General features: G+C 41.2%; 1 protein-coding gene across 3 annotated transcripts in view; it reads left to right on the forward strand.

Moving 5' to 3' along the window:
- The window catches only part of TCN2 (transcobalamin 2), a 2,080,282-nt gene that overhangs the window by 99,296 nt on the left and 1,959,696 nt on the right, over positions 1 to 21,290 (forward strand). The window contains exon 1 of one of the 3 annotated variants that reach the window (XM_044068454.1): positions 4,547 to 4,678. The exons of the other annotated variants lie outside the window; for them this stretch is intronic. The gene's annotated coding sequence lies outside the window, so the exon portion shown is untranslated. Of the gene's footprint in view, positions 1 to 4,546; positions 4,679 to 21,290 lie in introns of those variants that run through there. 3 annotated transcript variants of the gene reach the window in all.

Raw genomic sequence — 21,290 nt, forward strand, 5'->3', positions numbered from 1 at the left:
AAAAGTTTTTGTGCTCTTGAGTTATTAGCACAATGACTTGGGCAACAGAAAGTAGAAGGGGTTGTTGCCAAACTTAGGGAGCCTTTAACAAGAAAAATAATGAGATCCTGTAGAGGTATTACAGATATTTTGTAAATTTTATGAAAATTTGTACAAGACACAGAAATGTGAAAATCGAGAAAATGATGATGGAAATATTTATGAAAGATTTAAGTAGGCCAATTCTAGAGGTAGTTGAGACCCAACAGTTAGTAGTCAAGATAGGAGGAGATAAAAACTAATCTGCAGGAAAGTCTCCAGGTAGTATTCCTGTGGAAGTTTGGAATCTAGGAGTGAGGAAAGTGATAAAGATTTGCAAGGTTTTGTTTGACAGTATTTTAAAAGGAGGGAAAGCACCATCATGCTGGAAGAAAGGTGTGGTGGCTGTAATACCTAAATACATAAAGATGGCAAAGATCCATTGGATCCAGCTTGCTTCATATAAAGTTCATTTCAATTTTAAACCATGATTAGAAAGTGTTTATATCTATAATAACTAAAAGAATAGCAAAGTTGTTACCAAAATTGATAGATTCTGGATCAGTGTGGTCTGTGGAGGGGAGGTAAACAAGTTGGCAACATCAGTAGAGCAGTGATGATCCAGAGGATACAGCTGCTGTTGGTGGGTCTTGATGCAGACAAAGCATTCAGGAGTGTAAGCTGGGATTTTATGAGTAGGGAAATGGAAGCGTTTGCATTCCCTGATAAAATAATAAGGTTAATTAGGAGAGTATATGAGAGATCAGAGGCAAAAATTAAAATAGGAGAGATCCTCTCTGATGATGCATGAACAGAGGAATCAGGTAGAGGTGTCTTTTTTTCGCTTTGTTATTAGAATTGTATTTTGAGCCATTGGCAAAGAAAACAAGGGACTCAGAAATTCAAAGATGTAATTGGTATTGTCATCAAGAAAAGTTGGCTTTATTTGCAGACACTATTATTTTGTACCAGATACAACCAGAAAAGGACATCTCGTTGTGGAACATTGAGACATTTTCACATTTTCAGAATATAAAGTTATGAAGATAAAGCAAAGCCTATAACTGTAAATGATATACCTACACATTAATTAGTTCAGCAATACCCAAATTTATGGGTACACAATAAACTGAAATATTTAGGAGTATGGGTTAAAAGTGATACTGTTATGGCAGCTAAGGATATGAAGGAGGAGACTAAACAGAAGATGATACAAAAACTGAAAAACTGGATGCTGTAATTTATGGCTGTGGATAGCAAGTTGCAAGCAGTAAAAATGCTTTTAGTCCCTTTTGTTTCATGCACAGGGCAGGCATATTTTTATGAACTAGAAGAGAAGTTGTGGATAGCAATTAAAAAAGACTTGAAAGGTTTTTCTCTGGGAGGGGAAGAGAACAAGGATCAAGTGGGGTAAGCTGATCCTTCCAATAAAACAAAGTGATTTAGGATTACCTGATTTGAAGGGATATTTTAGTTACATAGCTAAGGCTCATATACATAACACAAACAGAAAGCTACACTTCAAAGTGGAAAGGGATGATAGTGAAGCAGATGGAATTCAAGAAATAAGGAGACTGTGGATTTTGGATGCAGAGAATAACAGTAGCCATGCTTAGTATTTATATTTAGAAAGTATTCTAAGAACTAAGCCGAAACGAGAATGGAGAAAGATTCTGCCGATAGGGCTGACTGCAATTAGGGGTACAGAGAATAGGCAAGAGGGGACTGGAATTTACTGGAGAAAACTGGCAAAGAAACCAAGGTATTGGGAGCAAATAACTTGAGATGGAAAAGTAATAGAATGTGAAAACATTTGGACTGCAATCTTGAGAGCACTTTCCCCTGTCAGGGTTGAATAATTGAGCACAGGCAAAGAGAAGGGGATAAGAAAATCCTAAATAAAAGCTCTGGTAAATATTTTAGTTGAATGTAGAGCAGAAACTGCAGTTAAAAATGGGATACTTAGTAGGGCATATAAATATTGTATGATAACTATAGGAATGACTTAAAGGAGATTAGAAACAATTGCAAAGAGAGCAAAATCTAGAAGATTTAGGATTTTTGCTTGGAACTATTTGCATAGGTATTTTTATACCCCAAGTAAACTTCACAAAGATATTTTCCTCAGGTAGATGGCAAATTTTAGAGGTGTGATAAGGAAGAAAGTGGAACCTGGGAATTTATGTTTTGGGAATATAATGAGTTGGCATACTGTAAAATTCCCTATTGAGTATTCTGTCAGATATATTTATTCTGTCAGATATATTGGGTGAGCAAATGGGTGTAACTAAGAAAATGATTTTTTGAGCAGGGATACAGTATCCGAATCACCTAGACATAGTAAGGCCTTGTTGAGTTTAATTCTGGTGGCTGCCAAAAAAGCAATTACTAGGAAATGGAAAAGTCTAAACCAGGTTTGAAGTATTTTAACAGAGATGAAAAGAACTGGAAGTGGGATATTTAGAAAAGTTTAAGAGCAAATTGCATAGAAAAAATAGAAATTGTTTGAACAACACATGCAGAATAATGTTTTGGATGAGAGGAGGGGAGTGAGGTTTAAGGGAACGCAGGACTTGAGCAATTTATGTAATGTTGGATTGATGATAGTTGTACAGAAGAATAAATGTGATGTATAATGTTTGTAACTGTGAGCATACTAATATTTTTTTCATGTAGATGTATGTTTGCCTAGGTCTTTAAGTGATAATTCAGTAAAGGTGTTAAAATAAAAAGACACTCAGCAGGTTTATACTGTAATGCCTATGATTTGTCAGGATAATGACAATTCCTAGAATCAATTTTGTATCTTCAGATTTACAAGATCTTCTTCCATATTATCCAAATCTATGAGTACATTGTAAAACATTGTGGTTTGGTAAAGCAAAACAGAGTACAAGTTATCACCTTATGGATAGAATGCCACTATATCAGAAACAGTATGGAATTCCAGTGGAAAGTGAAAATGACATCAGAGAATGTGTTAAACAGTAGGAAGAGTGTGGCATAATAAAAAAGGGTGTCAGTCCATTGAATGCACCTTTTGTTGACAGTTAAGAAATAAATGAAAGCTACTGCTTAGTCTTAGATTTAAGACTACTATTTAGGTAGCAAATACAATACCCAGTGCACCAGAAGTGACCTCAAACTGAGATGCAAGGCAAGTATTTTTCAGTCATTGATTTGTCTAAAGAAGTTTTTTGTGATTCCTGTAACTGAAGATTCCCAGAAAAGATTGTTTTTTGTTTATGAAGACCAGCAGTATTTAATGATCAGGTTACTACAAGGGTTTCATAACAGTCCTGTGTTTTTCCATCATGCCTTACAAAGAGTGCTTAGACCACTTAATAAGGGTAACAAAATTCTTCAGTACATAGATGATATATTGATTCAGACAGAGAGTAGAGAAATATGTTTGCAGATACTGCATGAAGGTTTTCAGGCTTTAAAATAGCAGGTTTTATGTTTGCAGATACTGCATGAAGGTTTTCAGGCTTTAAAATAGCAGGTTTTAGAGTGAACATTATCAATTTTGTCAAAGGCAAACTTTTAACAATATTAATAAATATGAATCAATGTGGTTTTGTGGAAGGAAGGCAGATATTTGACAATATTAATAGAACAGCTGTGATTTAGAGGGAAGCCGAGAGAGAACATTACTATTGTAGGTGGAGCTTAATGCAGAGAAGGCATTCATCAGAGTCAGCTGGGATCTTATGAGTTGAGCAGTGGTAGCATTTGTGTTCCCTGAAAGAGTAATATAGTAAATTTGTGAGGATTTATGAGGGATTGGATGCAATAATTAAGGAGGGAGTATTCCTCTACAGCAAGACATGTTTGGACAGATAAACACATCAGGGATATCTTCTTTCCCTTTTGTTATTTGCTTTATATCTAGAGCTGTTAGCAAAGAAAACAAGGGACTCACAAGCTCAGTGATATAATCGGCATGGTAATCAATAAATGCTAGCTTTATTTGATGATGGCATTATTTTGCACTTTGTAAATCCAGGAAAGGATATCTGTAATATTTTGAGAGATCTGTTTTGCAGGATATAAAATGAACAAAACGAAGGTTATAGCAGTAAATTGTGTACCCACACTTGAATTGGTGCTTACATATATTTATGGGGACATGATAAGATGAATTTGTGAAGATATTACATATTGTCATCTGTGCTAACATGACTGGCTGAAGTTTTGTAAATAATTACAAATTGCCGGCATGACTAGCTGACATTTTGTAAATATGTTTGTCTTTTGATTATCACTTTGATTTATGTAAGATGTTTGAATGTCAAGCAGTGTTATTCTGGCTGACCAAATGTGTATGTTCTTTGTGGGGAGAATTCTGAATGCATGTTAATGTCACAATCAGCTGACCTAAATGTGATGTAATTGTGTGCCAGGGCTGGGAGAATCGAATCTTCACTGCAGCTGTTTGTTTACTTTTCTCATGGCAGCTTCCTGTTACTTTTGAAAAAGATCTGCTATAAAAAGCAGATTCTGAGGCAGTTGTTCAGCTATTGCTCAGTTGTTTTCCAGAGCTGTTTGGCAGTAGTAGTCTAGTTGTTTCCAGGAGAGTAGTTCCGGTCGCTGAGGGCTGCCAAGGACAGACAACAGCCTGGACTGTGGGAATAATTTCTCATCTGATCTTGCAGAAGTAAGAATATAATTTTGCCTTGGTAAAGTATTTAGATTAGATAGGGAAAGTTAATCTTCAGATAGTCAGGGAACAACAGCTACATAGTTAAAATCAGTGTGACGTTATTCTACAGTATTATTTTCATATCACCTGATTGTGAAGCTCTGATGTTTATTGGAATCGTCAGTATTTATTTACATGTTTTAAGTCTTTTTATTTATTATTAAATGTTTTACTACCTCTCATTGTGGCTGGTTATTTAGTTAATATTTTTAATAACTTTGAGAGTGTTCATGCTTATTGTAATAACACCAAGGCCACTCTGAAATGCCTTACTTCTTGAAATATGTACTACCATTTGTTTCCAAATCTATTTTACCCAATGTAATTAAACACCCCTTTTGAAACGTATTGTGGTATTTGACTGCTGGCAGCATTTACTTTGTAATTTGGGCAAAGAAACACAGCAGGTAAAGCTGTTTTAGTCTTTCCCATGTGTGTGTGTGTGTGTGTGTGTGTGTGTGTGTGTGTGTGTGTGTGTGTGTGTGTGTGTGTGTGTGTGTGTGTGAATAGCAAACATTTAAGAGTGTGTGTGTTGGATACCTAGAACCGGGACACAATGTTCTGCAGTGGTTAGTGTGGAGAGTCATTTGGGGACCTAGAGTGAAGCATATAGTCTAGTCCCAGGTTTGGAACGTGTTTCCCGTGTACTGTTAGGGGAAAGTGTCTATTTCTATCCCTGCTTTTAGTGACACTCCCTTATCGGAGAGAGTGGTGAGGATTGAGACTCCTTAGTTACTACCCCGGGATAAAGAGTGTGCATCACATATGAAGTATTTAGGTGCATGGATTAAAAACAATTTTATTATGGCAGTTAAGGATATATGAAAAGAGACTAAACAAAATGTAGTCTCTTTTCTGTAGTGTCAATATTCACCAAGGATATTCACACCACCAGGCTAGTTGGCCAACACAATGTGTCTGAAATTCTCCAAGTGTAACTAACACTAGGTAAGACTGCAATCCAAATTGTAGCTTGCTGCAGATCCCCCACCATACCCCAAGATTCTCACTACACCTTTCTAAACATACTGGAAAATATTAAGATAGAACCAAACACCCTAATACTGGGTGATTTTAACTACCCTGCCATTAACTGGGAAAATTACTCATGTCCCAACACCTTTGCCCAATGGTTCTTGGAATTCATAAATTCCAACGCCCTGGATCAACTAATCCATAGTCCCACCAGGGGCTCCAATATCCTAGACCTGGTCATTACCAACATGGGAAATCAATGCTCCATACCTATGGTCACCCCCTCGTTAGTCAGGTCTGACCATAAGCTAATCACCCTTAACATCCACATCCTACCCCTTCTCCCCAGTAAAGAAGCCACCATAAAAAACTTCTCCAAAGCCAACTTCATGCTACTCAAGTCAGAAGTGACAAACTTCATGACACCCATGCAGACGGGAACTGAAAGTTAAACTGCTGAATCCTACACTAAGGCACTGTACGAGCACATCCACTCATGCATGAATTGTGCCATCCCAAATAGAACCAGAATGCTCTCATCCAAAAAAAGGAAGCCAATCTGGTGGTCCCCTGCCATAAACAAACTTTACAACAAAAGGAAGAAACTTTTGCAGAAAAGAGGAAAATCCCAGGATGCAAAAAACTCCCTTACTAGCCTCAGTAAGAAACTGAGATGCCTCATAAAATCCTCCAAAGCTAGTTACGAAAATAAAATTGCCAAAGATTCCAAAGACAACCACAAAGCATTCTATAACTATGTCAAGAATCTAAATGGCAATGCTCAGATCTGCTCTGAGCTAAAACAGAATGGCATTAAATATACTGATCCAAGGATATTGCCAATATCCTGGCAAATTGATTCAGTGCCAACTTCACCCCCTCTCACCCCTAAATGGCCCATCTCAATACCGAAGATTGCCAAATTCCAGTAATAATGGCCACACAGGTACAAACGCACTCTCTAAAGCCAAGAATACAGCATCCATGGGACCAGATGACATCCCGGCTGTATACTACATGAACTACAATATGAACTGGCACCTCACCTAAGTGTCATGTTTAATCATAGCCTCACCTCAGGTTTCATGCCCACTGAGTGGCGCAGAGCTACAGTTATCCCAATCCACAAGGGGATCCACCTTGGATCCCGGAAACTACCGTCCCATCAGTCTGACAAGCCTTATCTGCAAGGCCATGGAGCGTATTATCATGGAACTTATAAACAAAGACATTGGCAACCTTCAAACACTGGACCCCACCAAGTTTGGGTTTGTGAAGGGCCGATCTTGTCTCCTGAACCTGATTGACTTCTTTGAATCAGTCTCCAGAGCCATGGACAAGGGTAAGGTGGTCCACACAGCCTATCTAGACCTTGCCAAGGCCTTTGACACCATCCCCACTCTGGAATCATAGATAAACTTACTAAGTTGGGCATTAATCCCTATGTCACCCAATGGGTTGCTAAATGGCTTACTGATAGAACCCACACTGTAAAAGTAGCCAACTCCAAATCCAGCTCCAGACAAGTGACAAGTGGAGTACCTCAGGGTTCAGTCCTGGGGCTGCTCTTGTTTGGCATCTACTTCTCTGAAGTACAGGTCAACACTAAGGGACTCTGGCTAACAAAGTTTGCAGATGACTGCAAACTGGGAGCCATTATTGAATCCCAAATGATGTGGATACTCTACAAAAGGGCCTTACAGAAACAGATGCTTGGTGCCAGAGCCATGGGCTCAAGCTCAATGCCAAGAAATGTATTGTTATCCCCTTTGGGAAAAACATGTATCCATGAATTACCATATAGGTGGCAGTACACTAAACACAGAAAGTGTGATAAGAGACTTAGGGACACAGGTGGACAGTGGTCTCACCTTCGATAACCACATTGCCACAACAGTCAGGAAATCCTTCTATGTGGCACACCTCATCATGAAGGGCTTTTCATCCAGAAAAAGGAGGTCATTGTCCCACTGTACTCATCCCCCATTAGACCCATTATAGAATACAACCCATTTGGTATGTACCTCTCAAGACATCTGCAACAACTGGAAAGGCCTCAGAAATACCTCACTAAAAGAATCACAGGCCTAAAGCAGATGCCCTATGCTGACCGCCTTAAAATACTCCAGCTATACTCTGTCGACATATCGCCTACTCAGAGTCGATCTCTGCTTAACATACAAGGCCATGTCAAACCCAGAGCTGTTGGACATGCTACACTTAAAGAAATCCCAATCCCTCAGAGCTACACGCTCCAGGGATGTAAACCTTGTCATCACAATAAACAAAACATGCTGGAGGGATAGGTTCCCGACCCAGAGACTCCCCAGACTCTGGAATAGATTACCCATACATGTCAAGCAGAGTGCCTCTTTGGACCTCTTCAAGAGGAACCTTGACGATTGGATGGGAGAAAGGAAATTCACCCCAGGGATCACGTCAGTTGCCCTGCTAGACAGGGGTCCAGGAAAGTAAATAATGTGGGAAGAAATAGCCAGGGAATTGTTATGGCTAGGCTTGTATAGGCCCTAGGGTTGATAGCCTAGTACCAACCTATGAACCTAGTACAAATATTGAGAAACTGAAAACTTAGTTTTCGATATTGAGGATAAGGTACAAGCAATGAAAATGTTTCTAGACCCCTTAGTTTTATGTACAGGTAAGGCATGATTTTAGCAACCAGAGGAGAAGTTGTGGACCATAATTAATGAAGAGCTGAAGGCATTTATTTGAAGGGGAAGAGAACAGGAGTGAAGTGAGATAAGTTTTTTCTTCCTTTAAAACAAGTAGATATTGCTAAACTGCACTATTAGGTTTCATATACACAACACAAACATAAGTTTATAAGTCAAAGTGGAAAGGAATGATGATGAAATGGGGGAAGTAGGATTTCAGATGCAGTTCTTTATGGAAAATATCAGCAGATATGCAGAATATTATATTCATAAAACAGAAGAAAGTATTTTAAGAACTAATTCAGTGCTGGAATAGAAAAAAGGGGATTTTGCCCTTGGAAATTACTGCAAGTAGGGATATAAAAATTAGACAAGAGGAGGCTGGAATTTACTGGAGAAAATTAACAAAGGAACTAAGGATGTTCTTCATCTCACATTGCTGCAGTCCTGACACTTGGGTAGTCCGCTGTCCCAGTCGGCCCGAATACCAAAGTATAAGGCTGACGTCGGTCAAGGCGCATTAGTCTGACGTCAGGACGTCAGGGTACAAATGCGCATGACCGACGTTATTTCCTCAGTCTTTTTTGCCGCATGGTCCGATGCAGAAGCAGTTTTGCAAGTGCAGGTTGGCGTTCTGAGATTTTCCGAAGTCGGAGTTTCAGACCGAATCCAAGTTGGCTAAGTACCCGTTGGGGAATATTTTGTTTTTCTTGCCTCAGTATTTTACGGATGTCAGAAAAAGTGAATAACTGTATTTCTTGTGGGAAACAGATACCTCATAGGGATTACCATACCTTGTGTATACCTTGCTTAGGGCCTGAGCACGACGTGGTTGGCTGTCGCTCTTGTGCTAGATTTAACAAAGCGCACTATAAAGAAGATTAGATTGTGCCAGGTTAGTTTTTGGGAAGCGGTGTAATTATAAAATGCCGTCGGATGCTCCAACGCCCGCTTCATCAAAAAAGCGCAAGGACAAAACAGCAAAGCCTAGGCTGGAAGAACCGTCCGTGCGGACGTCGGTTCTTTAGAGGGCTCGGTGGAGCCAGAGGTTCAGCCAGTAATTTCTTTGGAATCCCAGGGAGAGACTTTATTACTGCAAGATGTGACCTCTCAGGAGGTAGGCCAGGCGGAAGGGCTTCTCAGGTAGCTGTTCTTCCCTCCCTTCCTAAGGTGGTTAGGCCCTCCTGCTGTTTCCAAGGCTTCTCCCAGGGCAGGCCAGGTTTTGTTTCAGGTGTTACCCTAGTTCTTCAGGGTTTGTACCTAGAAGCATATGCTTAAGATGGCAGAAGATTTGATTACAATGATTAGAGGTTCTATGCCCCTCCTGATAAGAGGCCTAGGGTGGAACCTGAGCTTGGGAGTTTTGAGCAGTGTTCGGATGCTTCTGAGTCTTGACTGAAGACTTGCAGGAGTATTCCCTTACTCTGATTCTGATGTAGATGATTCTACTCCTTCTGCTTCTCCCCTAAGGATTTTTCATTTTCAGAGACTCTTCATTCCATGAGGAGCATTTTAAATGGGAAGGTCAGGATTTCTCTGATTCCAGGAAAAGGCTGAGGGAATTTTGTTTCTACCCCAGCATAGGCCTTTAGCTATACCTCCTGTTCTAGATGTGGTGGAGGATGTTTTTGCAGAGGCTTCTCTGAACCCTGATTCTTTGCCTCCTGCTCCAGTAAAACCAGATAGATATTATAGGGTGCCTGAAGCTCATAAGTATCTTTTAAGAGTCCTAGGGCAGACCCAGAAACTGTTTCACAGGGGCCTAAAGGTGTTAAGGCTTCTGTTGTTAAAAATCCTGTTCCTCCAGATAAAGAGGCAAGGGCTTTGGATAGATGGGGAAAGAAAGTGTATACTTCTTCCACTTTGGCCATGAGAGCTTTGAATTGCCAGTTTCATATGTTGAAATACCAAAATTATCTCCTTTCACAATTAAAGTCTAAGGTAGATGCTTTGGCGGAAGGTATTGAGTGTAAAGAGTTGCAGGATTTAGTTCATGTTTCTGAACAGGTGGGTAAGCATTCTTTGCAATGTGGTTTTGATGCTGTGCAGGCCTCTTGGAGGGTGGCTGCCACTGGTTCGGTTCTTCGCAGGCACGCCTGGCTGAGGGATCAGAATTTAGCTGAGCATGTGAAGACAAGGATTTTAGATGCTCCTTTACAATCTGATGTGTTGTTTGGTTCGCCTGTGGAAGCAGTTCTAAAGAAAATGGAAGACAAGGCTAAGTCTATGCAGACTGTTAAAGATTTTTTGCAGGTTCAGCCTCCGAAGTTTAGTAGAAATTGGCCTACCAAGGGGTGGACATATCCCGCTTATGATTCCCACTCTAGGGGTAGGTCTAGACGTGGTAGGGGCAGAGCTCAAGGTTCTTTTAGGCCTAGAACAGGGAGTTCACCTGCTCAGTCTTCTGGTGAGGGCAGGGGTCAGTCCTTTCGTAAACAGACCCAATGACCTGCCTTTTCAGCTGCCAGAATCTTCTCGTCTGGCAGCACCTTTGGGAGGAAGGTTGGCACTTTTCAAAGAAAACTGGAGTTTAATTACCCAAGACAGATGGGTATTGGATATCATTCACCACGGTTACAGGTTTTATTTCCATACCTTGCCTCCTTTCAAAGGCATGCCAGACATTCCTCCTCAACAAAGGAAAGAGGCTCACAAGCAAATTTCTCTGTTACTCCAAATAGGGGCCATTCAGCCGGTTCCTGTGCCAGAAAGGGGCCTAGGATTTTATTCTCGCCTGTTCCTAGTACCAAAAATGGGAACACGTGGAGACCAATTTTGGATCTATCTATCCTCAACACTTATCTGGACATTCCCAAGTTCAAAATGTTGGCGTTACAACAGCTTTTACCTCTGCTGGGCAAAGATCACTGGATGGTAACTTTGGATCTCAAGGAAGCTTACCTTCATGTTCCTATCAGACTAATTTGCAGAAAATATCTGCGTTTTCGAGCTAGAATTCTCATTATCAGTTCTCTGCATTGCCCTTTGGCTTATCTACTGCGCCCAGAGTATTCACAAAGGTTCTGGCTCCAGTGATAGCTTTCTTCAGGCTAAAAGGAATACAAATCTATCCTTATTTGGACGATTGCCTGATTCTGGCTCAAGGAAGGGACGTTCTTCTTCAGCATTTGGAATATGTGATAGCAGTGCTAAGATGCCTAGGGTATTCTGTGAGCGAAATAAAGTCCAGTCTAGTACCCTCTCAAGACATGTGCTTTCTGGGTGTGAGACTGAATACAGCAACCCAGATGGCCTTTTAACCCCGGACAAACAAAAGAATCTTTCTCTTTACTTCCATCAACTATCTCATCAGTCCGGGCTGACTGCAAGGACAGTCCTTCAAGCCTTAGGGTTCATGGCATCTTGTATTCTGGTGCTTCCCAATGCCAAACTGCATATGAGGAAGCTGCAATGGTATCTCAAAATGTATGGACACAGCACTGCCAGGATTTGGACACTGTCATTCGAATAATTCCTTGCATTCAGAAGGAATTTTTGTGGTGGGCCTAGGTCTAGGCGTGGTAGGGGCAGAGCTCAAGGTTCTTTTAGGCCTAGAACAGGAGTTCACCTGCTCAGTCTTCTCGTGAGGGCAGGGGTCAGTCCTTTCGTAAACAGACCCAATGACCTGCCTTTTCAGCTGCCAGAATCTTCTCGTCTGGCAGCACCTTTGGGAGGAAGGTTGGCACTTTTCAAAGAAAACTGGAGTTTAATTACCCAAGACAGATGGGTATTGGATATCATTCACCACGGTTACAGGTTTTATTTCCATACCTTGCCTCCTTTCAAAGGCATGCCAGACATTCCTCCTCAACAAAGGAAAGAGGCTCACAAGCAAATTTCTCTGTTACTCCAAATAGGGGCCATTCAGCGGTTCCTGTGCCAGAAAGGGGCCTAGGATTTTATTCTCGCCTGTTCCTAGTACCAAAAATGGGAACACGTGGAGACCAATTTTGGATCTATCTATCCTCAACACTTATCTGGACATTCCCAAGTTCAAAATGTTGACGTTACAACAGCTTTTACCTCTGCTGGGCAAAGATCACTGGATGGTAACTTTGGATCTCAAGGAAGCTTACCTTCATGTTCCTATCAGACTAATTTGCAGAAAATATCTGCGTTTTCGAGCTGGGAATTCTCATTATCAGTTCTCTGCATTGCCCTTTGGCTTATCTACTGCCCAGAGTATTCACAAAGGTTCTGGCTCCAGTGATAGCTTTCTTCAGGCTAAAAGGAATACAAATCTATCCTTATTTGGACGATTGCCTGATTCTGGCTCAAGGAAGGACGTTCTTCTTCAGCATTTGGAATATGTGATAGCAGTGCTAAGATGCCTAGGGTATTCTGTGAACGAAATAAAGTCCAGTCTAGTACCCTCTCAAGACATGTGCTTTCTGGGTGTGAGACTGAATACAGCAACCCAGATGGCCTTTTTAACCCCGGACAAACAAAGAATCTTTCTCTTTACTTCCATCAACTATCTCATCAGTCCGGGCTGACTGCAAGGACAGTCCTTCAAGCCTTAGGGTTCATGGCATCTTGTATTCTGGTGCTTCCCAATGCCAAACTGCATATGAGGAAGCTGCAATGGTATCTCAAAATGTATGGACACAGCACTGCCAGGATTTGGACACTGTCATTGAATAATTCCTTGCATTCAGAAGGAATTTTTGTGGTGGGCTCAGGAATGTCACCTAAACAAGGGACTCTCTGTGACCCGGCCAGAGGCGAGTCAGATTCTAACGACAGATGCCTCAGACACAGCTTGGGGAGCTCATCTGAATGGAAAGTGGATACAAGACAAGTGGCCTGCCAGACTGCAGCATCTACATATCAACATGAAGGAGATGTTAGCAGTCCAGTTTGCATTACTGGCTTTCAAGGATTTACTTCTTCCAGGGCAGGTGTTGATTCTAACAGACAACACAACTGTCATGTGGTACATCAACAAACAAGGGGGAACACATTCTTATCCTCTATGCAGGCAAGCAATGATTTTGTGGGAGACTGCATTAAGCTTGCAACTGAATCTTTAAGCAAGGTTTCTGCCAGGAGCACAGAACTCCTTAGCAGATGTGTTAAGCAGGCAAATCATGGATCCCCACGAGTGGAAACTGGATCTTCATGTATTTCAGACATTGACAGTGTCTTGGGGAACTCCAGACATAGATCTGTTCGCTTCTCCACTAAACCACCAGCTGCCAAAGTTTTGCACGAAAAGGTTTCATCACACAGCCTGGAAAGTGGATGCTCTTTCTTTCAGTTGGAAAAATCTTCATGTGTATGCCTTTCCACCTCTGCCTCTCCTCCCAAAGGTACTTCTAAAGGTCAGACAAGACAAGCCAAGGATGATTTTAATAGCTCCAGATTGGCCTCGGCAGCACTGGTACCCATTGCTGAGGAGTCTGGTAAGGAAGCCTCCATGGCCCTTACCTTTGATTCCACACCTATTGTCTCAGAAGGACGGGCATCTACTCAATGTCAAGCTTCACTCTCTTCATCTAACAGCCTGGCATATTCTGTTTTGAACCATAGCAGGTCTCAGCTTCCTCAACAAGTTTTGAATGTGATTATGGAAGCCAGAAGACCTAGTACAAGGAAAGTGTGCATGAGGGGAAAATGGAAGAGATTTTCATTTTGGAGTGCAGCAAAGGATTTGGATGTTTCTGAGCCAAATTTGAGTGTGGCTCTTCAATATCTTACTGAGTTATTGGACAAAGGTTTGTCTTTCTCTTCCATTAAGATTCATGCTGCAGCAATTTCAGCTCACTATGATTGTGACCCACCATTGTTTTCTCATCCTTTGTTCAAGCAATTTCTTAGAGGGGCAAAGAATATAAGACCCCCACGTAGAGCTCCTACTCCTGCTTGGGACCTCAATTTTGTGTTGGAGAAACTCACTCTACAACCTTTTGAGCCTGCAGCTACTGCTGAATTGAAATATTTGTCATGGAAGACTGCTTTTTGTTAGCCATTACCTCTGCAAGAAGGGTGTCTGAATTGCAGGCCCTTATGGCGGTTGAGCCTTTCCTGATTTTTCATAAGGATAGGGTATCTTTACGTACTAACCCTTCCTTTATGCCTAAAGTGGTTTCTAGTGTGGCTTTAAACCAGACTATTCATTTGCCTACCTTTTATGCAAATCCCCAAAATAAGGGGGAAAAGATTTTGCACACTTTAGATGTACACAGGCAATTACGTTATTATTTAAGCAGGACTAAGGATTTTAGGCAGTCTCAGCATTTGTTTGTTTCATTTGCTTTGAGTTCTCAGGGTAAGCCTGTGTCAAAACAAACTATTTCTAAGTGGATTGGGTTTTGCATTACTTTCTGTTACTCCCATCATGGCAAGGAGATTCCAGCTGGGATTAGGCCTCATTCCACTAGGGCTACTGCCACTTCAACAGCATTTCTAAGGGGGGTGGCAACTAAGGATATTTTGGAGGCTGCTACTTGGAGTTCAGTGCATACTTTCTCTAAGCATTACCACCTTCCTCTCTACTCTAAATCTAGGGCTGGTTTTGCCACTGCTATTTTACAGGGCATGTTGTCAGCTCCTGCTTCTTTGTGATTTGCCATCCTCCCTTACCTCTGCTTTGGGATTCTACCCAAGTGTCAGGACTGCAGCAATGTGAGATGAAGAACATAGTACAGTTTTGTACCTACCATAAATGTAGATGTTCAAGATCCACATTGCTGCAGTCAATACCCTCCCTCCTTCCCTCTGTGTTTAGGGGTGGTTGTGTGGGTGGGATTGTACCTTTCTGACTTTGTATATATTGTACATATATTTGGTACAGGGGTGTTTGGTGTGTTGTTGTTTTTTGGTTTGGCCTTATCTTTTTAGGGTCTTCTGACATCTGGGGCAAGAAAAGACTGAGGAAATGGCGTCGGTCATGCGCATTTGTACCCTGACGTCCTGACGTCAGACTAATGCGCCTTGACCGACGTCAGCCTTATACTTTGGTATTCGGGCCGACTGGGACAGCGGACTACCCAAGTGTCAGGACTGCAGCAATGTGGATCTTCGAACATCTACATTTATGGTAGGTACAAAACTGTACTTTTTGGGAGCAACCAACTAGAGAGGGAAATTTGGACTACATGTTAGAGATGACCTTTCCTACCAGGGATTGATAACAGAGTAAAGGCAAAGTGAAAGGAGCAGTGGATTCTTAAATGAAAGACCAGCAATGGTAGTGTTTTTTTTTTTTTTTTGAGTCTAGAAGACAAGTTGGTTTTAAAAAGGTATAAATAGTAGAATATATAAGAATTAGTCAGAGGGGATTAGAAAAAGATTGAGAAGAAATAATGGAAAGTCGTTATAGAAAGAGACAATGGGATGACATCTGTTTGGCTCTGAAGTATGTAACAAAGTAAGAAAGTTTAGGATTTTTGCATAGAATTATTTGTGTAGGTATTTTTATTCTCCATGTAAATTTCAGAGAATTTCTCCTCCGGCAGGTAGTAAATGCTGGGAGTGTAATGGGAAAGAGAAAATTGAGGACATGTGTTTTTGGGAATACAATGAATTGCCAGATTGTAAAAATTCTCTACAGTATACTTTACTAGAAGAGTTGGGAGACCAAATGGTTGTAACTAAGGAAATCATTCTTCTGAGCTCAGATGTGGGATCCGAATTGCCCCAACTTAGTATGACCGTACTAACTTTAATGCTGTTGGCTGCAAAGAAGGTAGTTACAGAAAATGAAAATCAACAAGTAAACCAACTATAACTCAAGTATTACATATTGTAAAAGAGATAAAATAACTGAAACAGAGTATGTTAGAAAAAGGAAGAAGCAAATTGCATAGAAATAAACTGAATTTGTGGGAACAATACATTCAGAATGTTTTTCAGGAGGAAGAGTGAATCTTCAGGGAAGATAGGAATTGAGCATTTTATTTAATGTTAGAGTGAATGAAAAATATTAAAATGTATACTACATGAAAATAAAAAAGTTAGTATCTATTGTATAGTTCCCTTTGTCATTTTTAATGTTATTTTTAATAAAGATGTCTTTAAAAAGATTCTAGTACATCTCCCATTTTAAAATACTGTTAAAACTTTGCATATTTGTATAACTTTCTTCCCTCCCACATTCCAAACATCCTTAGGAATTCTCTCTGTTACTGCAGACTTCCCTGTTGATTATACATCAGCATTTTTGCATAATCTCTTCATGTTGTATCTATTTATTGTAGAGTTTCATATTTCTTTGATCTTGCATAATTAAGTCTTCCATGAATATTTCTATTTGTGCGTCTTAGTTTCCATATTTGTGTGGTTTTTATAAAATAGCTATTTTTATGGGGTCGGTGTTTCATTTCTTTTGTTGTTAGTTTATTTTTTCTGGTTATTTTCCTTGCTATAGACTCCCTATGTTTGGCAAAAGCCCCTTCTACTTTCTGTTGTCAAGTCCTTATGCTAAAAGTTTTTCTGCTCTGGAGTTATTATAAGAAAGTAGTTGCTTAATAGCAACCATTTCATACTTGCACATATTATCCAAATACTTTTTCTTATTTTTCCTTTAGCACTCTGCATTTGCTCATTTTCTTTTTCTTTGAAATTCCCCTTTTTGCTGTTCTTTAACTTGGTATCTACTGTTCTAAATAATTCCCATTACTACTTTCGCTCTTATTTCTACCATGTTTTTAAACTCCATATCTGATGTCAGTCTTCTCAATCCCTGACTGTGGGCTCTTTTCTGAGCCTCGGAACTGACTCAGCTGTTTACTTCAGCTCATGTCCCCAAACTCTCGAGCTAGGCTCTACCATAATGCTCCTCTGTAAATCACCTCAGATCTCGTTTCCCACTTCATGTATCAGACGCATTTCTAATGCTCTCGCACTTTGGCTATATTTCAGTGAGTTTTTCTTAAATTTTCCTTCAAATTTCTCTCTCAAGCTATTTACCTCATTAGCATAATTCATTTTCTATCCGTTACTTTCTCTTTCTTCTCTATATAGTCTGTGTGTGCGTGAGTCTCCTTGTTGTTTATTTTTTTTCTACCATTGGTAGTTTCTGTCAAAGTACCATTGCTGTACTCCCTCTTTTTTCCCCTTTATCTTTTGAGGTATTCTCTAATACCATAGTTGATATTATGTTTCCTTTAATCCTTTCTATTTAAAAAAAAAAAAAAGAGAGAGAGGTTTCTTCTATCACTGTGTGACTGATATGGAAGTGAAAGTAGATTCATCTGTTAAATATAAGGGCACCTCAGGTTTTAAGAGGTGAGAAGTGTCAGGGCAAAATGCCTAATTCAGATGCATGTACTCTGTATGTCTACTGTCTAGGAAATGCTCATTTACAAGGAGTTGCTCAGTTTGTCACAGTTTCTCTACAAGAACTCTCACAGAACGTAAAAACATATTAGTTTTTAAAGGATTTCTAAAATCTGACTTTGAGGCCATTTCTGGGTCAAAGACTAAAGCCATTTCATCTCCATCCTCTTCAGCCTCTTCTAGGAAATATCCTTCTTTGGTTCCCAGTGTTTCAGAAACGACAAAGAAGGCACCAAAACATTCCTTGGTGCCAACCACTTTCTCGGCATCGAAATCAGGACTTGGCACTGAACTTCTTGAATCTTCGGAGTCAACATTGGCTTCCTCGACTTCGTCGGCACCAGACAAACCAAAATTAACCTTGGTACCTAAATCTAGGTACTCTCCATCTATTGATCCTCATATAGACAGACCATCTAGCCCCTTCCTTGATGTCAGAACCCCCCCAGGTCTCCATCTACAGCATCAGTTTCATCCACTAAGAGTCTATCCAAGGCCTATATCGTGTGACTGGTGGATCAGCTCTTAACAGTGAGGGCATTGTCTTCAGCTCCTAGCCAACCCTGCATCGAAACCTCTTCTTTTACAGCACTGCCTTTTCCTCCTCCAACTCCTATTGAGACTTTGGAGCCCTCGGTTCCAACACTTCCGGCACCAACCACCTCAGTTCCGGTAGTAACTTCATCTCTGGCACCGTGAGCCACGTTGAGTTCCTCTGGCCCTTTGGTACCGAAGGTCTCCCAGGGCCAGTCTTCTCTGGTTGGGTCTGAGGTGCATGGACTGGTTTCCTTAACTTCGGAGCCATCCATGTCCTTTGGAGCTTCGGCCTTAGGCTTTGTTCATTGGGGACTCAGTTTTTGCTATCCTTGTCGGGACAAATTTCCACATCTCCTCAACCTGCCATCCATCTTATCCCTAGGACAGTGGGCACAAAAGTCCCAGGAAAGACCCACTTTGGTGGTTTCATCTTCGGGCATTTCCCTGGAACCCCCCCCCCCCCAAAAAGTACCTGCAAAGAAGAAGTGCAAAGAGTCTTTCACCGAAGATACTGATTTTGATGAAGGGGAAGGTTCCCCCAGACCACTCCCTGATGATGATTCCTTTGGGGACAGACTAGAAATCCTGAAACAGGGGGGTGGCTGGTCTGCCATTCAACCTTCCTTGGAGGAGTCTGTATAATTAGAGGCTTTTCATGCCCAACCCTCTACTTCTTGGATCTCTCCACCCACTGATGATCTTATTAAACTGATCGCTTAGTGGGTGTGGAAGATACCCGAATCCAATCAGCTAACCCCCAAGAGGCCTGATCGAATCCTGTCAGCCCCGAAGGACGAGACACGCTGGTCCAAAGGTATAGCCATTGACGCCATGGTGATAGCAGCAGCCATGAAGAAGGAACTTACTGAAGAAAGTCTGACTATCCATCCTCCTAACAAGGAGTATAGGACTTTGGATAAGTTTGGGAAGCATGTTTATGCTTCAGCGACCTCTGCTCTCAAGCCCTTGAATTACATGATGCACTTTACATGGTTACAGAGGGATCTGATCAAGGAACTCTCAGATAACCTCTTAGGAGCAGTGGCTGAAGGAATACGGGACAAAGTTACCTCTCAGCCAGCAACCTGTGATGAGATTTCTAACTCATCCATGAGGCTGATTGCTCATGCAGCTGATAGAGCAGTGGGTTCAGGCATAGCCGTTAGAAGGCATTCCTGGATGCGCTTGTGTGACTTGACTTTGCGGAACCATTTAAAGCATCATTCGTCAACACTCCATTTGACGGATCTACCCATTTTGGTCCCAAGGTAAAAGACACACTAGTCAGATGTGAAAAAGATGGCAAGACTCTTTCTGCCATAAGCGTACATTTCTCCACTCCTCAGTGGCCTTGCTCGAGGAACCAGAGAAGTGGGAGACACTAGTTTAAAAGGGTCTGTATTAGATAATTGAACTTTCAAAAGTTCAACTGTCATATGGTTGACACCATATGATCGAATTTTTGAAAGTTAGAACATTTTAATGGAGATCTCTGTACAGCACAGGATAGGAAGATTTTCCTTTTCTGCACTGTAGTGCGATCTCGGAGTTGGTATATTTAAAGAGCGGGGGGTGTGGGGTGCAGGGGATCTTGCTCCCCTGCTTAAAATGTTCAAGTAGGTTATTTGTGTAGTTTATTTTTTTTAGTAGATTTTTGAACTTTTAAAAGTTCGATCATATGGTGTAGACCATATGACAGTCGAACTTTTGAAAGTTCGATTTATCTAATATAGATCTGGTTTAAAAAAATCCAAAGGGCCTTTCCAGGATTCAAGCAACAAAGACTTCCACGGGGCAGAGGGGGAAGTAATGGATGACACCACCCCAGAGGTAGAAATGAACCACAAAACCAGAGGTCCAGAGAATCTTTCTCTGGTACTTCCTATCAACACCCCTGAATGGGGGCCTAATTGCCCTCCTCTGGTGGCAGTCGGGGGGTAACTATCTCTGCACCAGTCTACCTGGCAGCTGTTAACTATGGACAAATGGGTGCAGAGAATAATATCCACAGGTTATGAAATCCCACTTCCATTACCCCCAATCACCCAGAGAAAACTCCCGGATGTCCCACCCAGTCACAGGGAAGCAGCAATCCTAAAAATTTAAAAACTGCTAAACAAAAGAGTCATCCAAAAAGTCCCACCAGACCAAACAGTATCCGGGTTTTACTCGAGGTTCTTTTTAGTGACAAAAAAACGGGATTGGAGACCCATCTTTAATCTCAGCCAGTTCAGCAAGGCAGTTCAGCGAACCAAATTTTGGATAGTCTTGGTACAGTCAGTACTTCCATTCTTGGAAAAAAGCAATTGGATGTGCTGTATAGACTTCCAGGATGCATATTACCATATAACAATGGTCAAATGCTCCAGGAGGTTCCTGCTGGGAACCAGTCATTTCCAATTCAGAGCACTGCTCTTTGGACTCACCACAGCCCCCAGGGTGTTAAAATGCATGACGGTGGTTGTAGCTTATCTTAGGCTGCAGGGCATTCAAGTTTTTCCATACCTCAATGACTGGGTCCTCACCACTACCACCAGGTGTCAGTTAGAACAGGCAAGAGATTATAGTCTGCTCCTCTGTGCATCTCTGAATGTAACAATAAATTTCGAAAAGTCAAGCTTACAACCTTCTCAGCAGTTAGATTTCATCGGAGCCCGCTTAGACACTGTTACAGGAATTGTTTCTCTTCATCCAGAAAGACTACAACGCATCAAATCCCAAGTCAGACAAATTCTAAGAAACAAGAGTTCCAACAAAATTAGTCCTAAAGGCATTAGGCTTAATGGCAATGGCAGTAACTCTTGTCCCCTTTGCAAGGTATCACATGCGAATCCTGCAATGGTTACTTGCGTCCCAGTGATCTCTGATGCATTAGCCAATGTCTTATCTAATCATGGTTACAAATTGCTGCAAACAAGATCTTATGTGGTGGCTACACTCCAATCAGATTCTCTTGGGACAACCTTTCATTCTTCCCCAACCCCAAGCCATAGTAACCATGGATGCTTCCCAGATGGGTGGGGGGCATTATCTGGGAAGAACAGTTCAAGGCACATGGTCCCGACTAGAGGCCAACTTGCACATCAGTGTTCTAGAGA

This window comes from Protopterus annectens, chromosome 4.part0, assembly GCF_019279795.1.
Source record: "Protopterus annectens isolate FY-2018-M chromosome 4.part0, PAN1.0, whole genome shotgun sequence".
Classification (NCBI taxonomy): Eukaryota; Metazoa; Chordata; order Ceratodontiformes; family Protopteridae; genus Protopterus; species Protopterus annectens.